Raw genomic sequence first — 20534 nt, 5'->3', positions numbered from 1 at the left:
TGGAGTAGTTGTTCAAGGGTAATATTGTATTTGTTCAGTGGAGATTATCACTAAGAAAAAAGCAAATATCTTCCAGCTAAGAAAATCCCAACACACTCTTGTAATACAGAAGGAGAAAAAATTAAGCACCCTAGATCCGTTGTCCAAAATACTGCCAGCTTTGTTTTACTACCAGAATAAAACACGACTGTGTACACCAGAAGGTGACTTTATTTTGTGAACCAGGTTGTCACCAAACAAGTGTACATTCTTATATTTATGAGGAGCTGAGTTCATCCTCAAACCCAAACCTTGCCAGATCCAGTAATCATGTGCAAACCTCCACCCACGAATGGATTAAGCCAACCCCCAATGAGGGCCTGGGGCAGCCAGGTGTGATCAGTGCACCAGCTCATCTCAGCTCCTGCTCGGTCTGGGCACAGCAGACTTGGCTGTGGTGGCCATCCTGGCCCTCAAGCCACCCGTAGGTGGTAAAGCACTTCATGCTTTGAGCCACAGCTAGAAGCAGGCCCATGAGATAAATTAAGTGTGGGCTGCAGAGTTTTTTGTACTTTAACTTGCTGTTATCCTGAATCAGCCAAAAGCTGATTAAAAAAGGTTTTAAAGGGTATGAATGTCTCTGGGTAGCAAAGTGAGAGGTTATGGCATTCATGCCTTTAGGCACTAGGTCTAGAAAAAGCTTAAATCCCCAAATTACCAGCTAGTAAATGGGGAGATACCTGTCTAGGCTAAAATTTATCAACTTTTTGTTCCTGAAGTGCTTTAACACTAAGTATGTAAAGTTAATTATAATGAGCACTTGTGACTTTTTGTTTCTTACACTAATCTTAATTTTACAAGAAATGAGAGGGTGGTGGAGACCTACACTGTACCAACATGTGTGATTGTGGCTATTAACAAGGTGAATGTACCTTTGGGCTGCCTTTTACCTTGTCAGAGCCATGCCGCTTCACACAGGTGTAAGTGACAGCTGAAAAACAAAACCTTAGAGATCAGAAATAATGTTACCTGCACTGCAGTGTTTATATGGTTCTTCAAAAAAATAAATGACAGAATACAATGACAGACATCAGTAAGTTTTGCCCTTTGCCATTCCAGATTAGATGATTACTAACGGTGTCATGGTTCACTCCAAGAACTACATTTTAAGAAGACTTAAAGATTATCAGGTTTGGTCTGGCAATCGTTTCTGCCTATTCAATTGCCATTATCCCAATGCCCTTCCCAATGTGACATTATTTAAAATATGTTAAGTTGCTTTACTACTTTCTTCAATATTGGTGCCATATACTTAATAAATATTTGTCACCTTTACATGATTTCTCATCAGGGCGCTATTAGAAAATGAGTGCCATTAATGCATTTTTGAAGATATAAAACTGAGGGTACAGAGGAATAATGGCTCCTATGAGGACTCAGTAGTAGTGCCCAAAATAGCAGCTGGGGTTCTCAGCTTCTTGCTCAGTATCTGAATCGTTTCTACTGCTATGATTTAGCATAGCTTGAAAGTGGTACTGATGTAACAATTACATATCTCTCTGAAGGAAGGCACAATGTATAGGCAAATCTATTATCAAAGCAGTAAAAAAAAACCTTTATGATTGTATCATGGTGTAGTGGTTAACACTGACAAGGCACCAGGTGCCCCTCAAGTTGCTTCATCACTCTCTCTCCCCAGCAGGACAGGGGTAGAAATTACAATTAATAAATCTTGTGGGCTCCCATAGGACAGGGAAATCACTCAGCAATTACTGTTGTGGGCAAGACAGATTTCACTTGAGAAATTAGTTCAATTTATTGCCAATTAATAGCAGAGCAGGACAGTGAGAAATTAAGTTAGAACCACCTTACCATGCTCCCCTTCTTCTTGGGCTCAGCTTCAATCCCTTCTACCTTCTCTCCCAGAGCAATACATGGGGATGGCAAGTTAGAATTACAATTAATCAATGACTCTTTTTCTCTGCTGCTCCTCCCTTCTCACACTCTTCCTCTGCTCCAACATGAGTCCCTTGCACAGAAGACAATTCCTCACAAACTTGTCCTTGCTCTAGATTGGGCTGCTTCTCTCTTGCAGCTGCTGCACAGCATTTTTTCACACTTTCTGAAGTACTTTTCCAGAGATGCCACCCACACAAGTGATGGACTCAGCTTTGGTCAGTGTCATTTCCATTTTGGTGCTGACTAAAACTGGCTCTGCCTAACATGGAACTGGATCCTGGCTTCTCAAACGAAGCCAAGTGTCTTTTAAAAAGAATTGAGCACTGCAGACTCTATGCTACTGAAACTTTGCCAGGTAAACCTAATACATTTAGCAAGGAAAAATGTGACCTCCAATGATTTGCCTGGTTTTATTTTATTTCATTCTGTGTAGGATGCCTTCAAAAAGGACAAATGGTCAAAATCATCTCCACTTTAAAATACTGTCAATGGAATGTCAGTGGAACAAAAACCAGTAGCTGCACATGTGTGTTTTGACAGTCCTGTGCAAAAAACGTTACAAAACTTTTCCTTGGAAGCTGGAAGACACATGAACTAAAATATATTTAAAACTTCTGTATATTTAAAACTTTCAGAGAAAACTTATTGTTATTCTTATTCTAAACATTATCTTTAAAATGTTGCTAGTATAGCCTTTGACTTAATATTATTTTTCAATTAATTAATTCAGAATTTTTTTAGTGCTCTGGGACAAAGCAGATTATTGTAGCAAATACTCCAGAGTTATATGTTCAGATCTTTAATGGGCATTTTAGTTACATTAGAATATTTTCCATTTGTGGGTTTAGTATTAATTCCATTTTTCCTGTGTAGAGCTTATGCTTTAAATCTTTACATTTGTCTTTCCAGTTCCTCCACAAGATGATTGCACTGATTCTCAGTGTTTCTTCTGGGACATGATGGCTATTCCCTTGGTAACACATTGTTTAATCCTTGACTATTCTTGCTACACTAATCCAGGAGACTTTAGAGCCATGAATCTGAATGCTGAAGTAATTCCCATTTGGTTTCATTTATATTGGGAGTATGTACTTTATGTTGGCTCTTTCTATCTAGGCTGAGGCAGTTTGCATGTGATACTCATGTGGCTTCACAAATAGACTTTAACAGACTGGAAAATAGTAAGGGGCATTTTGTGACAGGTTGTTAGGGATATCACAATGCTGAAAAGGGACTCACTATGGAAGGTATGGTCTAGTAATTGATAGGGTGATATGATACATCCTTAGTGAAAAAAAGATTTTGTAAAGGCTAATTAAAAATATGTCTCCTAAAAATGTTATAATAGTAAAATAGTCAAAGAGGAAAAGTGTGTTAGTAAGACAGCTCGTAATATCCTTGCTGCAAATTTACTGGATCTTCACAATAAAAAGATTTCTAATCAGCACAGTATAATCAATAATTTGTACATGTTACAGTGCCTTGATTGTCCTATCTGAAGTCCCAGAAGATTTTTATTCTTGCTTTTTCTCTGTTGAGTTATTGACTTTTCAGTCCCAGTTTTATCTAGTAAATATTTGATACTAAAGCAGTGCAAACTACATTTTCTTTCAAAAAAATCTTACATGGTTCTAATTTTTTAAAACCTAAATATATCTGTATTTATTATTTTGTATGTAATTTGTGGCAGCATATTACCTCATCAAACATCATCAAAACCTATCCTGAATTTTGCTGCCTTGCTTTGTTACCCATCCTTGCTCAGTAGTTGTCTCTGTTACATAGAAATTGACATCAGAGTTAGAATGATTCTTGCACTTAAACAACGAATGAGCAGCTTGGATCTTCCTTCTAAATTGAGTATATCAGGCCACCAAGATGGTTCCAAGTATTGTACAAAAAGTCACTGATTTATTCTTAAAAACAATAACTTCATGCAAGAATCCTTTCTGCTAGATGTTTTCTCTATAAAGACTTATTTAAAAAATGTATTTAACAGCTCTCTGAAGGCCAGATGTATTTTCCTGTCCCTTTATGAAAAACAATGGAGTCACTTTTGAATGGAAGGGCATGCTTGGGAGGGCGTGCTTGTAATGGCACCCTTCCTTGGAGATTCAATGACTGGCTGGAAGTTCTGAGAGAGAATGCATTTGGAAAGATGCACCCTAAGCCACTGTGCCCATCCTTTGGAGCAGGATTGCAGGAATTTATCCTTTCAGGACTCCAGGGTATTGTACCTCCATCACTGGAGCAGTTCCACAGCTGAGATAAGGAATACGACCTAGTGTTAATACTGTACAAACCTACAGAAACTCTACATTCAAATATATACATGTATTCCTAGTAAATCTAATTGGACAGAAATCTCTCCACATGTTTTTTATAATTCCTTTAGGGGACATACTTATAGTATTGATGGAAAGAAGTAGTCACTGTCTATTGTATGATGTATCTGCAAGCAGCCTATAAATAGCTTATATAAACACTTGACCTGTGGTTGTCCTTAATAATCACTGATTTGAGAACTGTAATGTTACCATATCTGTTGAATTATAATTAAGATTTTTTTTTAAATAATTGCATGTATCTTCACTTATCTGTCTGTTATCTTGCTCATATGTTACTAATGCAAATTTTAGATGTTTCAATATTATAATTTTAAAAGCTGCTTCCAGACCTACAACCATGCCTGTGTAAAACAATTTATCAGAGGTGAGAATTCAAAATTTAACTAAAAATCCTAAAAAAGCTTAGGTTGAAAAGAGCTCTAATCTAACCTCAATGTAGGGAAATATCAGTGCAAACATACAGTACGATCTGCGTTGAGTAGATCTGATCTACTTTCTTCTGTAGAACTAAGCTTTTCTATCCTTTAGCAGCTGATCAGAAGGTCAAATAGTTTTGATATGCATTTGAAATTTTGAATAAACATTTTTGTGACTCTTAGATGACTTCAGTTTCTATGAAGAGTCATGCAGCCAATTAGCCAGCAATGAATATTCACAGAAAATATATGTCAGTCTCCAACCCTAATTTTCTGCATATGGATACTTGAACAAAGGGCAGGATACAAAGCCCATTGTAATCACCCAGAAAGACACCCACTGACTTCAGCTGCCTTTCTTTTATTGGTTTCTGGAAATATTTACTTATTTTTCCAGTCAGGGAAAAGAAGTTATGGGGCTTTTGAATTTTTTTTTTAAATCTGCTTAATCATGACTTATTTAGAAATGTATATGCTCTGAAAATAATTTGATATTTTGTTGAACTCAGATTTCAAATGTGTATTCTCTTGCATAGAAAAAAAAAAAAACAACAAAGAATTCTCTGAATACTTAATTGGCAGACCAGACCCACATGCACACTATTATAAAAAATTCTGTTTATAATGATTTGTATATGTAGAAGCTCAAGACCTGTTTTCTATACCCACAGTGGTCTTTTCTTCCTAGTAAATACTGGAAATGTTCTTAGACTTTTGCTTTTGCATAAGTGATTTTTTAATTGCATATAATTCCTTAGAGTGGATCAGCTCTCATTCCCTCGTATTTTAGATTCTTCTGTAAATATGGTCAAACAATGTTATTGTACTAATTCTCAATGAAATTAAGAGTCTGTTCTATTGAGTGATACAGATCTCTTAAAAAAGACCTTGAGAATAATACCTCACTGTCAGCTGTAAAATAACTGAAAGCTGCTGTCTTCCTTACTGGTGCTTCCAGGCAGTTCTCTGGATGAGCCATCACAGCTCTCCTTCCAGTGCTGCTGTTTCCAGATCTTAAACATTGAGGGAAAGCAATGTTCAGTTTGATTGAACTGTTTTCCAAAACTGGTTAAATTATCTTCTCCTAGGTTAGTTTTTATGCTGTGGCTACAACAGATTAGGAGTGTATAAAACTAACACACCAACAAGAGTTACTTGTCATAAAATGAAGAAGCTGTCACCAATGCTGACTCGTTCTTGCAATGCTTCCTTTTTATGTAGTACTAAATCAATTTCCCTGACTCTCTTGTCAGATGAAAAATTGTTATGCCCTTGGTTTTGAATGTGCAATTAAATAACTTTCCTTCAAAGACTCATCATAACATATGTAGAAATTATGGAAAACTAGATAAATAGTTAATGAATATCCTTACCTCTCACTGGGATTTTCATTCAGCTCTACTAGTGTTGAAAGGATTTCTGGAGCAATTCCATCCAGGAATGGAAAACTCTCAAACACTTCTATTCAAATGGAGAAAAGTTCATAACTGGGAACAGCTAAGACAGGATGGGGCCTTCAATGAGTTTGTTATCACGGTGTTTTGAGTACATCTGGTATCAAGAGAGGGCAATTTGAAAAGTTCAAAACTTTCTTAAGGCAAACAATTCATATTTGGAGTGAAAAATTGCACTTTTCACACCAAACAGCTCTGCTATTCCTTCCCAAGAATATGAGGAGGAAAACACCTTCTCTCTTTTTAATGCACACATTTATGGAGAAAAATGGTTTTATTCGGACTGTGGATGGAAGAGAAATGGGTTTAAAATTCTTCCTCTACTGGCTTTAACAGAGAAGGAGACCTCTTGATAGATTACATAGTGTTTAAATAAATTCATCCATTTTTTATTGTATTCATCTAATAGTTTACATTTTAAGAACTGAGTACTGAAAACATATTTCATCTTGCTGGATCCCTGAGAATGAGATTTTTTATAACAGTTTTTCTCCATTAGTTTTTTTATGTGATACTACTTTAAAGAAAATTTAACCTAGAGAAATGGAGGCTTTCTATTCACCTACTCTTGCAGTAATTTATTTAGCAGTTTTGATTAATTAGGGTTCAAGCTTCAAAATCATAAAGAAAAAGTTTTCAGTTTTGTCTAACTCCATTAAACCACATAAATCACCATTACTGGCACTTTCTCAGAGGCACACTGCTCTACAAACTGGAGCTGTTTTCTTTCTCATCTGCCAAAATTTGTAGGTCATTATGCAGTTAATCATTAAGCAAATGTATAGCACATAAACTTCTAAAATGAAGTGATATTCTGACATGTGTGTTGTTGTTGCCAAGCACTGCTTATGTTTGAGTCAGCTTGATGGTGTTTCCACAGATTCTGAGAGGAGATGGGAGCAGAGTTGTGGTTTCTATAGCCTGAATTTGTTCACTGTGATGTAATCAGCAGTGTCTAGCCATTTTAGAAAAAAAACCCAAAGATATATGGATGTTCTGTGAAAGTTGTAATTGCAAAATGTTTTTACACAAAACCAGTCAAAATGCACAAAGTTACTGTTTTGAAGAGAACATCATTCAAAGTGTGATCTGGCAGAGGTGTAGACTGTAGTTCCACATAAGTCTTTTTACAAGCATTCGATGGTACTGCATAAGACAGAATTACAGGAAATAGTTCCTTTTTAGCCAGGCTTTAATACTCTGTTGAAGCCTTAAAGTTTCTGATTTATCATCACCTGATTTTTTTTGGGATCTTTCTAGTTTGCACATCATACCCAATCCCTCTGAAGTCCTAGTAATTTTCTCTCTTTTTAGTAATTTGACAACAATAAGTATGACATATCTGTAGAATGACAGGATGAGCCAGACACAGACTTATGACTCATTTTAAGTTTTTTGTGGAGTTTCTGCCCTCCTTGCACCAGCAATACTGGCTTATTGCCAGGTAGAGACAAAGCCAAGGCTTCCAACATAATCTGGCAAACTCAGCTTCTGTACTTCCCACCTGGTACAAGGACTTGCACTGAGCATGGGCCATGCTCAGAAAAGGAGTAATTTTCTTTTGATTCATACTCCCCTTCTCGTTCAGTGTCATAAAGGCAATCTTCCATATAATTTTCCTCTAACATTAGAAGATGAAATTTTGTTTCCATTCATGATAAGTGCCTGAGAAAACAGAAAGAATCAAGCCTATTTTTCATCATGGTAATTTTGGGAAAGTGGATTCCCTACTGTTCTAGGAATAATATTTCAGACAGGTTAACCCTGAAACTTTCCTATAAAATGCAACAAGCCAAACCTACTGATCAGAAAATGCATAAGAGAAAGAGACCCCAGAGGAGAGAACACATGAGAAAAATCTCTCTGAGACCTCTCTTTTCCTCCACGGGAGAAAAAAGTGCTATTACATATTTGCCTTAAGGGGATTACCTGAGGACTGGAAAGCTTCAGGTGTCTGTAATTGTGGCGAAACAAGTTGCCCTTGGCTGGGCAACAGGTCCCCACCAAGGCCCTCTATCACTCCTCAGCAAGATGGGGGAAGAAAATAAGAGAAAATTAAAATCTTTGTAGGTTGAGATAAGGCAGTTTAATAACGTAAAAGCAAAAGGTTACATATGCACAAAGAAAGAGAAAACTCCACAAAAATATTTTATTATTTACTTCCCATCAGCAAGTGATATTAGACCTTTGGTCATGTTTGGGTCGGCTGCCCTGGCTCTCCTCCTGCCAGGATTTTGCCCACCCTCAGTCTGTTGGTGAGAGGGGAATGTTGGAGATACAGCACTGATGCTGTGCAGCACTGCTCAGCAGTGGGGTTACCAAGGAGCAAGTTCTTTGTATACAGTGTTCTTTCTTATGGCAATACTACCTTAGTTTTGCCAAGAAGGGAAGAGCTTTAGTAAAGATTATGAAAAACAGGCATGTGGGAGCCTAAAATGATAGACATAGTTGATGGGAGACCAAAGCAATGATTTATATATCAACTTCCATTATTTATATCCAACATGAATTTGTTTGTGTCTAAACAGTTACTAATACATCTTTTTAACAACTGAGATAGCCAGTATCTGTGTCCATGAAATGAAATCAAATACTTGCTCTTCCAGCAAAGGTAGTGTGCAGAAATCAGTGATTCAGAAATCAGTTGCACTGTAGAAGTTATGTTACAGTTTCATCTGTAGACATCCTTAACTAGACATAGATGCAACCTGACACATAGTCTAGAATTTGGACTTTCTTCCATTTGGCTGTATTCTGTGTCTCAGTCTGTGTAACTGATAAAGCAGAAGATGCTCAGATCTCAAGGCAGAATGGTGTGCATGTTTTGATCGTAACCAAAAACATTTCAACTTTCTCCAAAATTACAGCAATGTAATATTCTTTGAAAGGGCTTTAGGATTGAATCCTGGACAGGACCAGACATGTAAAAAAATTAATGCCCAGCTTCATTACATTGATCAGGCATGGGGTACTTGTTATTAGGTGACTTAGCATATCTTTGTTTGCTGCTTGTTATACCTAAATAGATTTTTCTCCTCTTCCTTTCTCTCTCATGCTGATTGGGGGAAATTTCAACTGTTTCCAGCTGCAATGTATAACTGTGCACATAGAACACTATGTTTCATTTCAAGCAATCAGTTTTGCTTTGGCTTTAGAGTGTTTGGATTAAATCTGAATTTAAGGTTCAACTTCAAACCCAACCTTTTTATCCTTTCTTGATTAGTTTAGTTTATGTTCTTGCTTAGCAGCGGGAGATTAATTCAGATGTCTGCTCCTACTCAAGTGAAGGTTCAGCTCAGCCCTGTTTTTGCTCTTCTTTCCTCACTCCCTTCAGTCTACATTTATATTCCAAACCTGTTTTAGGCAGAGAATTCTGTGAAGCTCTTCTATCAGTCCAAGGGTAAATGAGCCTGAAAATAAATCTTTCAATAGATATAGGAAGTTCTGTTATCGAGTTGGACTCCATACAAATAACAGTGCTGTTTTTCTACATACACATTTAATAATGGCTTTGCAATTATAAGTGTTACTATTAAAATACAAAGCTTTAAGAAGTTTTAAAAAGCATTAATTTTACTGATAAAACGGAAATTAACAATTTCATCTTTGCAACATGAAAAATGAAGACTCTCAGAAAATCCTGGTTGTTGTTTCTTGAGAAAAGAATGTCATACATTCCAGTCTTTGACTTCCTTTATGTGTCACTGCACACTCATTTTCATGTGTAGTTTATGTACAATTTCTGTTTAGGTTCAGCAGCACTCACAGAGAGGTAGGTAGGCACTCAGGAATGAAGGAAATTTAATGAGGTTTCTTATAATATGAAAAGTCCTCTTGTGTAAGGGGAGGTTTGGACACATCTGTTTATAAGAGAGAAGGCTGAGGGAAGATCTAGTTATTGTCTTCAACTAAAGGGATCGGAGCACAGAACCAGGATTCTTTCCTACAGCAAAAGGACAAGAGGGAACTGTTACAAGCTGCAGGAAGCGAAATTCTGACTAGGTACATGGAAGAAATAAAAAGATCACCCTTTTGTGCTCAAGCATTGGAATGGGTTCCCCAGAGGGGTTTGGTTATCTGCATTCTGGCAGTGTTCAGAGCTTGTCCTGAGGTACCTGCTCTAACAATAATTTTGGTCCCATAGCATCCTATAGATGGTATTAGGACCACTGTTGGAACAAGGGGTTCTTTCCAAACCAAATTATTGTACAGATTTGAAAACACAGAGGTAGAACAAGTATGACAGAAATCTTATCCACTTCACCAGTATGTAGTGTTCCACCACGCAGTAATATTAGGAAAGGATCACCTCTGCTCTGGGCTCTGGTTCCTTAAGAAATGGCAGGATGTGCAGCACCTGACATCTGTTCCCTGCTGTTGGAAGGAAGATTCTGTTTGAAAAAATGCTACATATATATGAGGGTCAGTCCCTGATACAGAGTGAGACACCTGAACTTCTGTATTTAGAATGAGGGTTTACTTTTTTGAGTTTGGTACCTCACCACCTGTCACAGCCAGCTGACTCATTTACCCAAGTCTAGGAATCTATTCCCTTCCAAGAACCCTTGCTGGTGTCTAAATTCTGCTCCAGACGTGGAGCAGCTGTAGAACCTGTGTCACATCTGTCAACTTTGTTTTGATGCAATGTTAATATAAAATTATTTCATAATGAACAGTTCTGCATTTGAACAGTTCTGCATTCTGAAATGTGACTGCATTTGCAAGCATTTGACAAATGTGTTTGTCTAGGAAAGGTTTTATTTGGTCTGTAGGTGGTGTCTCTATGCTGGATCATAGACATATTCCTGAGAAGAGAGCTGAAGAGCACTCTGAATCCCTCAGGCTTTGGATTTAGCCCTTAGTCTGCATCAGTTCCATATGCTAGTGGGGTTTACAGCCGGAGAATTAACGTATTCCCACCTTCTCGGGTGTCTTTCAGACTGTTCCTGTTTAGATGAGTTTGCAGCTTTACTTCAGCTGCAACAGACACATGGGACAAAATCTAGCCTTACTGGCATTTTTCATTTTGATAAAAAAATAAAAGCAAACATTTTCTTTCTTAATCCACAAGATAAATTGCTTGACATCCTACTTATATAACCTGTGCATACCATGCTACAACTAAATTGTGTTTCTTTAAAAGTAACCGTATCTGAAAGCATAATTTTCCAAAACCACGCAAGCTTTTTTCTACAAGTCTAAAAGTTTAGTTAAGAAAACAGAATTATGTGTACAGGGAGATGTTAGGGCTATATCTCCAGGATCTTTCATTCCAGAGGAACAGACTGATCTTATTTCAATTTGTTTAAAGAGAAGCATTAACATTGATTGCAGAAGTAACCTTAGAAGGAGCCTTTAGTCCTTCCTTCCAGCTAAAAGAAAGTAGCATACTAGTAAATGGTGATCTCTATCTAAGCAAGACAAAGGAAACAATGAATAAAATATTTCAGAATGCTTAAGAAAATATTTTAATTCCATACTTTGTAGAGAAGTTGGTACTACAATATGTTCTAGATGTCATTTCACAGCAGGCATGAATTTTTATTTGTGCTTTTTTCATCCACTTGGCATCTGAGAAGGCATATAAAGTGTTCAGTCCATTATGCATTGGTGTAAAATAGTTACAATCTGAGATCAAAGATACCACCCACATAAAAAAAGGAGACTTTAAAATGTCTTTGAATCACCATAAATGTACAAAAATGGCCAGATTTCCTGTGAATAACCTTTCCTGTCAATTTTCAAGTTTTTTCTTCTTAGGGTAATGACACTGTAAGAAATGTGTTCTGCTTTACACGTTGTCCATTCTTATCTTTGAGCCAGGTTGAATACCAAGTGTGACCAGAGAAGCAGTATGTAAAAGGATTCTTGTTTCACGACTGCATAAAGATTCAAGTTATTCCATTTCATTAAGCAACACAGAATTGTAGTGTTGGTCAGGTGCAGCGGCGGCGGCTGACCTTAAGGTGTGTCCCGGCTAGCTACGGCCAGCACCGCCGGCAGCACGGGGGCACTCTCCCGATCCGGGGCTTGGTCAGGGGAGCGCCTAAGGCTTTCGCCTTAAGGGACGAGGTTCTGCGGCTGAGAAGGTGTAAGGAACAAACCAAATCGGCATACAGCATAACAAAACACAATACAACAGTCAGGTATTTTATAAAAGACTTATATTTCTGAGACTGAGAGAGCATCAGTATTTTCAGGTAACACTGGGTCAGCAGGATTACCCAGTAACTTAGTCGTCTGCAGTAGTAGTTACAGGATCTCAACAAGTCACAAGGACTTTATAAGAGTTTATATAGCAAAATATTAGTGAAAGGCAGTATACATAAGTCTAGTCAGACAAGACATCCTTTTTGCCCTCAAAGTACTATAGAGCAGAGCCAAGAAAAACAAAAGTAACAAAAAAAGTAGTTTAGCTTAGATGTGTGACAATCCAGGATCTGCTGTCATTCGTGCCATATCCTGTTGTAGACCTCTCTAGAAGGAAAGTAAGAAGTGGTTGTTTAGCTCCTGTTGCAGTGTGCGATATGCAGTGAAGCAAAATATAGGGAAAAATCATCGAAGTATATTCAGATAAAAAAGTTAGCTTCTAGCCTAACTAGATTCTCTTAAGATCAACTGTCTTGAAGAAAGAAATAATGAATATTTCCAGAAAATTCCTGTGGGAAAATCATCTGCCTAGTTGCTTGCATTATGCTTATCTCATTTGAAGGGGTTACAGTCTGTGCCTGGGAGAACTTTTTGAAACACCAGAGACTCAAATAGTGTGACTCTTCTCAGTGATTTTTTCCTCCTAGAAACAGACTATTTCTTGCCTTTCTTCTTGGCCTCTTGCATTTCTAGACCTTGTTGTACAATGATCCAATTGCAATAGAAAAGTAGTCATTGCTTTAGTCAAAGGTATAGCCTGGTACACCTCATTCATGCCATCAATATGAGGTTTTGAAAATTTTTCTCCTTTGGCTTAGGTTTTATGAAGAGGTGGACAACCTATCAGACTACAGACTTTTGTATAAAGGAGAAATTATGCCATTTTACATATGGTTTTCTGTTAGATCTTGATTAATTAGAAAAAAAAAACCCCACCAACAAAACAATAAAACCAAACCCAAAATATAATGCACCGTGCTTTACTGAATTTACTGTATTACCTGAATGCACGTATAACCTCTGAAAGGTGAAGAGAAAACATCAGAATTCAGATATTTTTAGTATACTGTTGCCCATTACAAGAATCAGTGTATCTATGTTTATTAAGCAGTAAAATACACTGCCTACTTCAAATATGAATAATAAGAGTAGAAGATAAGGTTCTGAGGTGTGTTAGCAGGTAAGATTCCAGCTGCATTTTATACTAATGTTTTCTAAACTATTCCAGAATAACTTACAGAAGTGGCAGGTTTTTTATCGTTGCAAATTGCCTTCAAGCTCTCTCAGTTTTGAAAAACAATAAATTATATTTGTGTATTTTTTCTCACCACAAGGAAGTTTTTATCAACTTTTGATCTTCAGTAGTTCAGGAGCACTTAGTTGCTTCTCACATGTTGCTTTTTCTGAGAAGCTGAGAGGAAATGTAGCATTCTAAAGATGCTCATTAGCTCCAGTTTAGCATGTTTGGCAAGAGCTACAAGGAAAAGGTTTCAAAAGAGAATGTGGAAGCTTGGGAAGCATTCTTTATTCTAGATTACAGACGTTATTAAATTCATAAGATAATTAAGCATATAGCTGCTTCTCTAAGTGACAAATTTGGTTGATAAATAGCTTTGTGTGGAGATAGACATTTAAGAACACACATATTTGCTCATTGAGGAAAAAGCATGAAAAGAACAAAATTTATCCTGAGATTATGTGGATCTACTTGTATTTAGCCAGAGAAAAGACAAACTGAAAGCTGATAGTAGGGAATCTTGAGAGAAAAGGTTTGGAAAAGTTTGCTATAAAAATTGATGTGAGAATTTTAGTACGTCATGTTTCTTAACTATATGAAGACATTTTACCATCCTATTCACTGAAATTATTTATTCTGCTGCATGAACTGAGTTCAGGAATCTGCAATATGAAAGTGTTTAGAAAAGAACTGGTTTCTTGTTTCTCTTATTTAACATTGCTGGTTAATAGCTTTCCATAAGGTATATTTACACACATACAGACTCGGGCCTTTTCTCCTTCCTTTTAAGAAACTACATGAAAGGCTAACAGACACAGATGTAGCTAACTCCTTTGAGGATGCTTCAGGGATAGTTTGTGTTGCATTTTGTGCAGGAATCTGCCAAGGTGATTTCTATGGTAACCTCTATTTGCATTCTTTCAAATGATGGTAAATTCTGACACATTCCATTAAATATTGATAGCAGTGTTTCATGTGCAGGAAACCCACATGGGACTATTTAACTTTATCTATTGTCTGAGACTATTCTTTTGTATCAGCAAGCTTTATACAGTTAAAATGTTAATTAGATTTTTATAACCATTTTTATCGTTCTACTCTTCATCTAGATTGCTCCAAACACATTTATTTACAATTCCAAAATAGTTCCATTAATATTCCACAGCATCGTATTCAGAGATTAGCTTAATAGCTGACCTCAAAAATGTACTTAAAGGCTTCTGAAACACCTACAGAATCATAATACTGCAAATTTTATTGCCTAATGGCCAAGTGATTTGTAAGATTGGATTTTAAGAAAAAAGACAAGTCAGAAAAAGAAAATGGCATAATTAGTTTCAAAATTGCATTGGTTTCTCAAACATGAAACAGTAGTGAAACTGTTTACATAAGGGATTTTTTTATTTGTGGGGTGAGGTGGAGTAAAGTAGGCTAAGAAAAATGGAAAAATAGAACACAGGTAATTTTATCTTCATGAGTGACACATGAAATATCTCCAAAGAATTAAAATGACTCCCAATTCTCTGGAAAAATAATCCACTAAGGATTATGTGTTCATTTTATATTAAACAGTGTTTGGGGATGTTGCTGGTGACTTTTCTTATGAAGAAATTAGCAAACATGAATTTGTGGCAGAGGCTCTGAACCACTACTGTTTTGTGTTTTGCATCACTGCTTACACATTTGAATAGTAAATACAGGCTGGATTTAAAGCACCACTAGGTAAAGAGGGCACCACTGCTGCCCAGCAGCGTGCAGCTGAGCAAAGAGCCAGCATCCGAACAAGTGGTAACAGCACAAGTTGAAATTGCCATGACCTTTTGTTATTTGGTCTGCTGGCCTACAGGTGGAAAAGGTTGCATAGCAATGGGCAACTTTTGACCTGCTTTGCACTTTTGAGCAGGTTGTGTGCTGTGAGGTAATTACAGGAGATGCTTTTAGAAAATTGATCCTAATATCAAGGTTTTCTGGGTTCCATTAAGGTCTGGAATCTTGTGCTAAGACAGAAAATGGAAAATATTTGATACTAAGACTGGCTTTGTGAAGAGAAACAGCATTATATATGATTCTAAGCAGTGAAACTACAATTCTTTTGAATTGTTTACTTCCACAGCCCACCCCCACACCGTCTCAATTACAGATGCACAGCTAGTGGGAATTAATCTGTTTTCTGTTTGTAGATCTCATAAAAATAATGTAATGCATAGATCATGTAACATTGCCTTTAATATCTAATGCATTATTAAGAATTCTTAATCTCTATCCAGTTTAATGTCACATCCTTCTCTTTTTTTCTTCTTTTTTTTTTTTTTTTTTTTTTTTTTAATAAGACTAACTTCCTGCTGAGATAATTTTGGAATCTCTTGAAAAGTCAATGGTGTGATATTAAAACCTTATACAGTGCATTTAGAAAAATCCATGGAAGTTGTGAAGTGCTGTAAACAGTTCTCTCCAGGGTCTAGAGGCTACTTTCAGTGCTCTTTTATGAAAATCCAACTGCAGTTCCTTTTCAGTAGCGCACAACTGCTCAGAGCAAGGATAGAACACGTCCCTTTGCTTCCAGGACTGATTAGGGATAATATAATGGAAAAGTGGGGAGGCACAGGGGTGGAGAAAGTGACGTAGGGAAGGAAAAGAGCAAAAATTAGAGGTAAAGAGAAATAGAAAGAAGAGAGAAAATAGTGATACTGGTTTGTGCTGCCAAAGTTGATTAATGCAAATGAAGTGGCAAGTTTCCAGAGCGAATCCAGGTTAAGTACTGTTAAGCACTACAACAAGGCTTAGAATCAGATCTCATAAGCCCTGTGGACTGAAGCCAATCAAGTGCTATGGGCACATGGTCCTGGAATCACTAGGAAGGTAATGGTAAATACGCCTTTGAATTGTGCTCTGTATTCTGTGAGGGTTATTGCTGTAGGAGAAACACCAAGCTCAAGATGATTTCATTCTACACCTAACCCAAGTAATTAACCTGTGCTCTGTAGGGCATAGGAGAGACTGCCCAGGCTCTGAACAGGAGCTAGCATGGTCCAGCACAGTCAGGGCTGTGCTGTTGCTGTACCCTGGAGGATGGAGTAGCATAAGGAATATCTACCTGGTTCTGATGTGCTAAATTGACAGGGAGTAATATTACCTTCCTCAGCTGCAATGAGTCTGTGCTTTGTCACAGAGTTGACCTAGGTCTTGTAACTTTGGGCTCAGTGCTTAAGAATATAAAAATGAGTCTGAACAAAAAACACAGCAAATCCAGTTTGGTTGGTGCTGCACCTGCACCAGGAATTTAATGGATCTGAGCTGGATCTGTACCACTTACCTCTACTGCAGCATCTTTCCTTTGCAGCTCACCAAGTGGCACTTGCACTCTAAACAGTGCTCACCATGCTGGATGAGATGAGGGGCAGGTAAAGGTGCCTTGGACATTTCATTGGTCTTCAGGTCCTTAGCTAGTCGTTCCTCATGTAACTTATTGATAACTGACGTGCAGTACAACGATTTTGTTCATGAAATAGACCTACTATTCTAGAACCAGACCCTAACCTTTTGAAGTTGTTGAGAAAAATTCTGCTAATTTCAATAGGGAGAGAATTTACATCTTGTCTTTTCAAAAGAAAAGGAACATTATTTTAGTTCTGTATTCCCACAGTAATGAAAGGACTCTGGTGGTTCAGAACTCAATGAATGTAAAAAAATATTTTATATATATATATATATGTTATAATAGAGACATGAAATTTGTGAAATCATGTCCTGTTGGTAGGCATAAACAACACTTGTTTAGTGGGATTTGTAAAAAATACTGCCATGAAAGCAGAGTAACTAGTTGCGACAATTTTAATCCAAAATTTTAAAGACCGAGCTTTTATAGCATATCATTCTAGAATTAAGCTAAAAGTACTTCATTTATTCCCCTCTGCAAGGAGGGTGCTTGGGCATTCCCATGTAAACCTGAACACATATTAGCCCGTTGAACTCGATGTTGTTGGGGCTTTCCCCCACCCCCAATGGATCATGACTGTGACCATCACTTTGACCAACAGTCATCAAAATTGCAACAATAAAGTCTGATTGCTGGATCCAGGGGCAGCGAGATCTTTTCTTACCCTTTGTCTTTCTTTCTTTTCCCTTTCTCATTTTCTTAAGTGGTATTGCTACAGATAAGAACAACCAAAATGGCTACATACATATTTTTCATTGCACCCTAATAGTTCTGAAACATACCATTATAAATACATATATATATATATATACAGCAATCATCCAGTGCCATTTCAGTCTAATTTACCTTCAATTAACAAGAGCCTGAGTTAGCCTTACCTTCAGAGAGAGGTCACAGAACTAAGGAAGATAATGATGACAGAGTTTTAGGCGGCTACAAAATACTCTCTTAGAGCATAATCAGGCTGAATCACTGTGAAGTGGTGAAGCTCTGGCCCTCATGTTAAGTTTTCCACTGTGGCAACTGAATGAACATAAGCTGTGCTGGCTGTACCAAATGCAGAATGGGAATATGTACCAGACTTCTAGCTGGTGTGACAATTCCATCTGCTCTGGGTTATGTCCCAAAGCCACATAAGGACAAGACCAGTAACTCATATCCTCTCCTTTCCTTTTCATGTAAGGAAAACCTGAATATGTGAGCCAGAGGTAAGGCACAGAAAATTCAGTCACATTTCTAGAAGAGAATCAGCAATTCAAGGTTTCTCTCTTTAGACATAGCTTAAGATTACTCAAAATTTAGCACTGAAATCAAGTGTATTTATACACATGTGCACCTGCACAAATGCATACTAGGTTCCCTTGATACAGACAGAAAGATTTCAGACACTTAAGGGTCTCTGACACCTCCTCCATAAGACTGCTTTTTAGAGCATGAAGTTAAGGAAGACCCACATTGCTCTGGGTGGAGGATAAGGGGGCTCCCCTACAATGCCTAACATGATTCTTGACAGCTGTTTGTGCAGCTGGACCCTGTTCAAGATGTCTAGCTTGGAGAATTCCCTTCTGAAGTCCTTTATATTACCAGCCAAAAGTCTTCATCTAGCATTGCACATTTTTAATATTTTTTAATGAACATAACTGCACCTTTGTCCTTTGGCAACCAGTAGATTTGGTTCATGTACGAATGCCACATGTTCCTGTATTCTAGATATATATTACAGTCCCCACTATCCAAAAACACAACTGCACAACTGAAAGACAGCACATGCAAAGTTATGCCTAGAGAAGGGGAGCCACACGGAGAGCCAATATTAATTTCTTAGTGGTGTCTCATGGCACAAATAAGTCCAGAATGAGATTCTGCTATATATTTTGAAACTGGCCTCATTTACCTGCTTTTGTTATAGAACATTGTGCACCAGGCTGTAACTGTGAATGATTTCTGCAAAGCACCATGGCAGTGTGTTCATTCTGTACAGTTAGTTAAATTCTGGGAAGGAAATCAAATTCTGAAAATGTTATTTTCTCCCATGAAGAGCAAAAACCAGTGCTCCATCCGTGATAGGTACTTAGTGTCACTTAGGGATACTATCCACTTTTTGTCAAGCTCCCTGCTCAGGCTGTCTTTTCTTTTAGCTAACCTCAAAGATGACCTGTTTTCTCTTCCCTACTTTATGACACTTACACAGGCTGAATAGCAAATCAAAAGCAAGAAAGGTGTTTTTATCAAGGCACTGTTGTTTTTCAACTTTTCTCTTGTTTTTCTTTGCAAACAGCAAGGTGTCAAAAAAGCATCTTTTGATAGACACTAAAACATGAAGAGCAGACATCTCATCTACATTTTTACGAAGAGTAAACAAGTAGGACATTTATGTAAAGTGGGTATTAAACTTCCCACTCCTTTCCCTCCCTCCATATACATTCTTTACTACTGTAGTTTTGTAAGGGAGGAAAGGTTATGTGTTTTTTTTTGCTTTTTTTTAAATTTTTTTCCCCTCCTGCATTCCTGATATTTGTTTCATAAACAGTTAACTCTTTGGAAATCTGAGTTTCTATAATTTCCGTCTACTTTGGTGGAAAAGCTTCTTGGCTGTCTTTCTTGAGAAGGTGTTGTGCAGGTGACAGTGAAGAAATGTGGCTGCTCTTAGTGCTGTCTGGTGTTACCCTGTGTCTGGAGCTCAAGTGAGCACTTACTGCAGACTCTGTAGAGTGTTTTACAGTGGCCTTACCTTGTGACACGTGCTTTGCACTGCTAGCATGAGTGACCCAAGCCACCATCCACCCCTTCTGCTCTTTAGCTTTTCATTTGGAGTATTACCTTACGCAGAGTTTCCATTAGTTCTCAATGTTACTGTTTTTCTCTAATCCACCTCTGTAGGAAGAGCTACCCTATTCCCAGCAGCATATCCATGGATATGCAGAGGAGAGGCCAGAGGTAAAAATCAGTCTTGCAGTGTTTAAAATGGAAAAAATTCTACAGAAAATGATATAAATTTAATTTTTTTTTTTTCAACAAGTCCATTTGGTGCATGCTTGAGAGAGTCTGAGCCCGGAAATGGAATAAGTCTCTGCAGACATGGCAGGGACATTTGGTGCAATAGAGGTAGCATGACAGGACTCTATTACAGTAAATAATACAATTCCAGAAATAACCTATGCGGAACATATTGCTTCTGCTGCACATGTCAGGAAATGGACTTTGATCGATGCTGTTGCAACACAAAACCACATACTAAAACTTTTTAATTATGATGACAGTGTAAAAGTGTAGATGGTGCTCACTGGTGGTGTTCATAGCATTTATAATTAACAAATGGACAGGGCAGATTAATTCTGCATGCTCTTCATGTTTCACAATTCTTTCTAGTTGCTGCCATCAGCACGTATGGAAGCAATAAGGCACAAGAGAGGGCCTGGTTTTCATCACCTCTGGGGTGTTAGCAGGCATCCTCGAGGGGAGTGATTATCTCACAATAACCACACCACCTGGAGCTACCATATTGCTGCTATAGAAATTCATTAATGTAAGAGAAAAACATGTACTTTTGTGCTA

This window comes from Pyrgilauda ruficollis, unplaced genomic scaffold (assembly GCF_017590135.1).
Source record: "Pyrgilauda ruficollis isolate IOZ18807 unplaced genomic scaffold, ASM1759013v1 scaffold43, whole genome shotgun sequence".
Taxonomy (NCBI): Eukaryota; Metazoa; Chordata; class Aves; order Passeriformes; family Passeridae; genus Pyrgilauda; species Pyrgilauda ruficollis.
Note: the sequence above shows the minus strand (reverse complement) of the source record.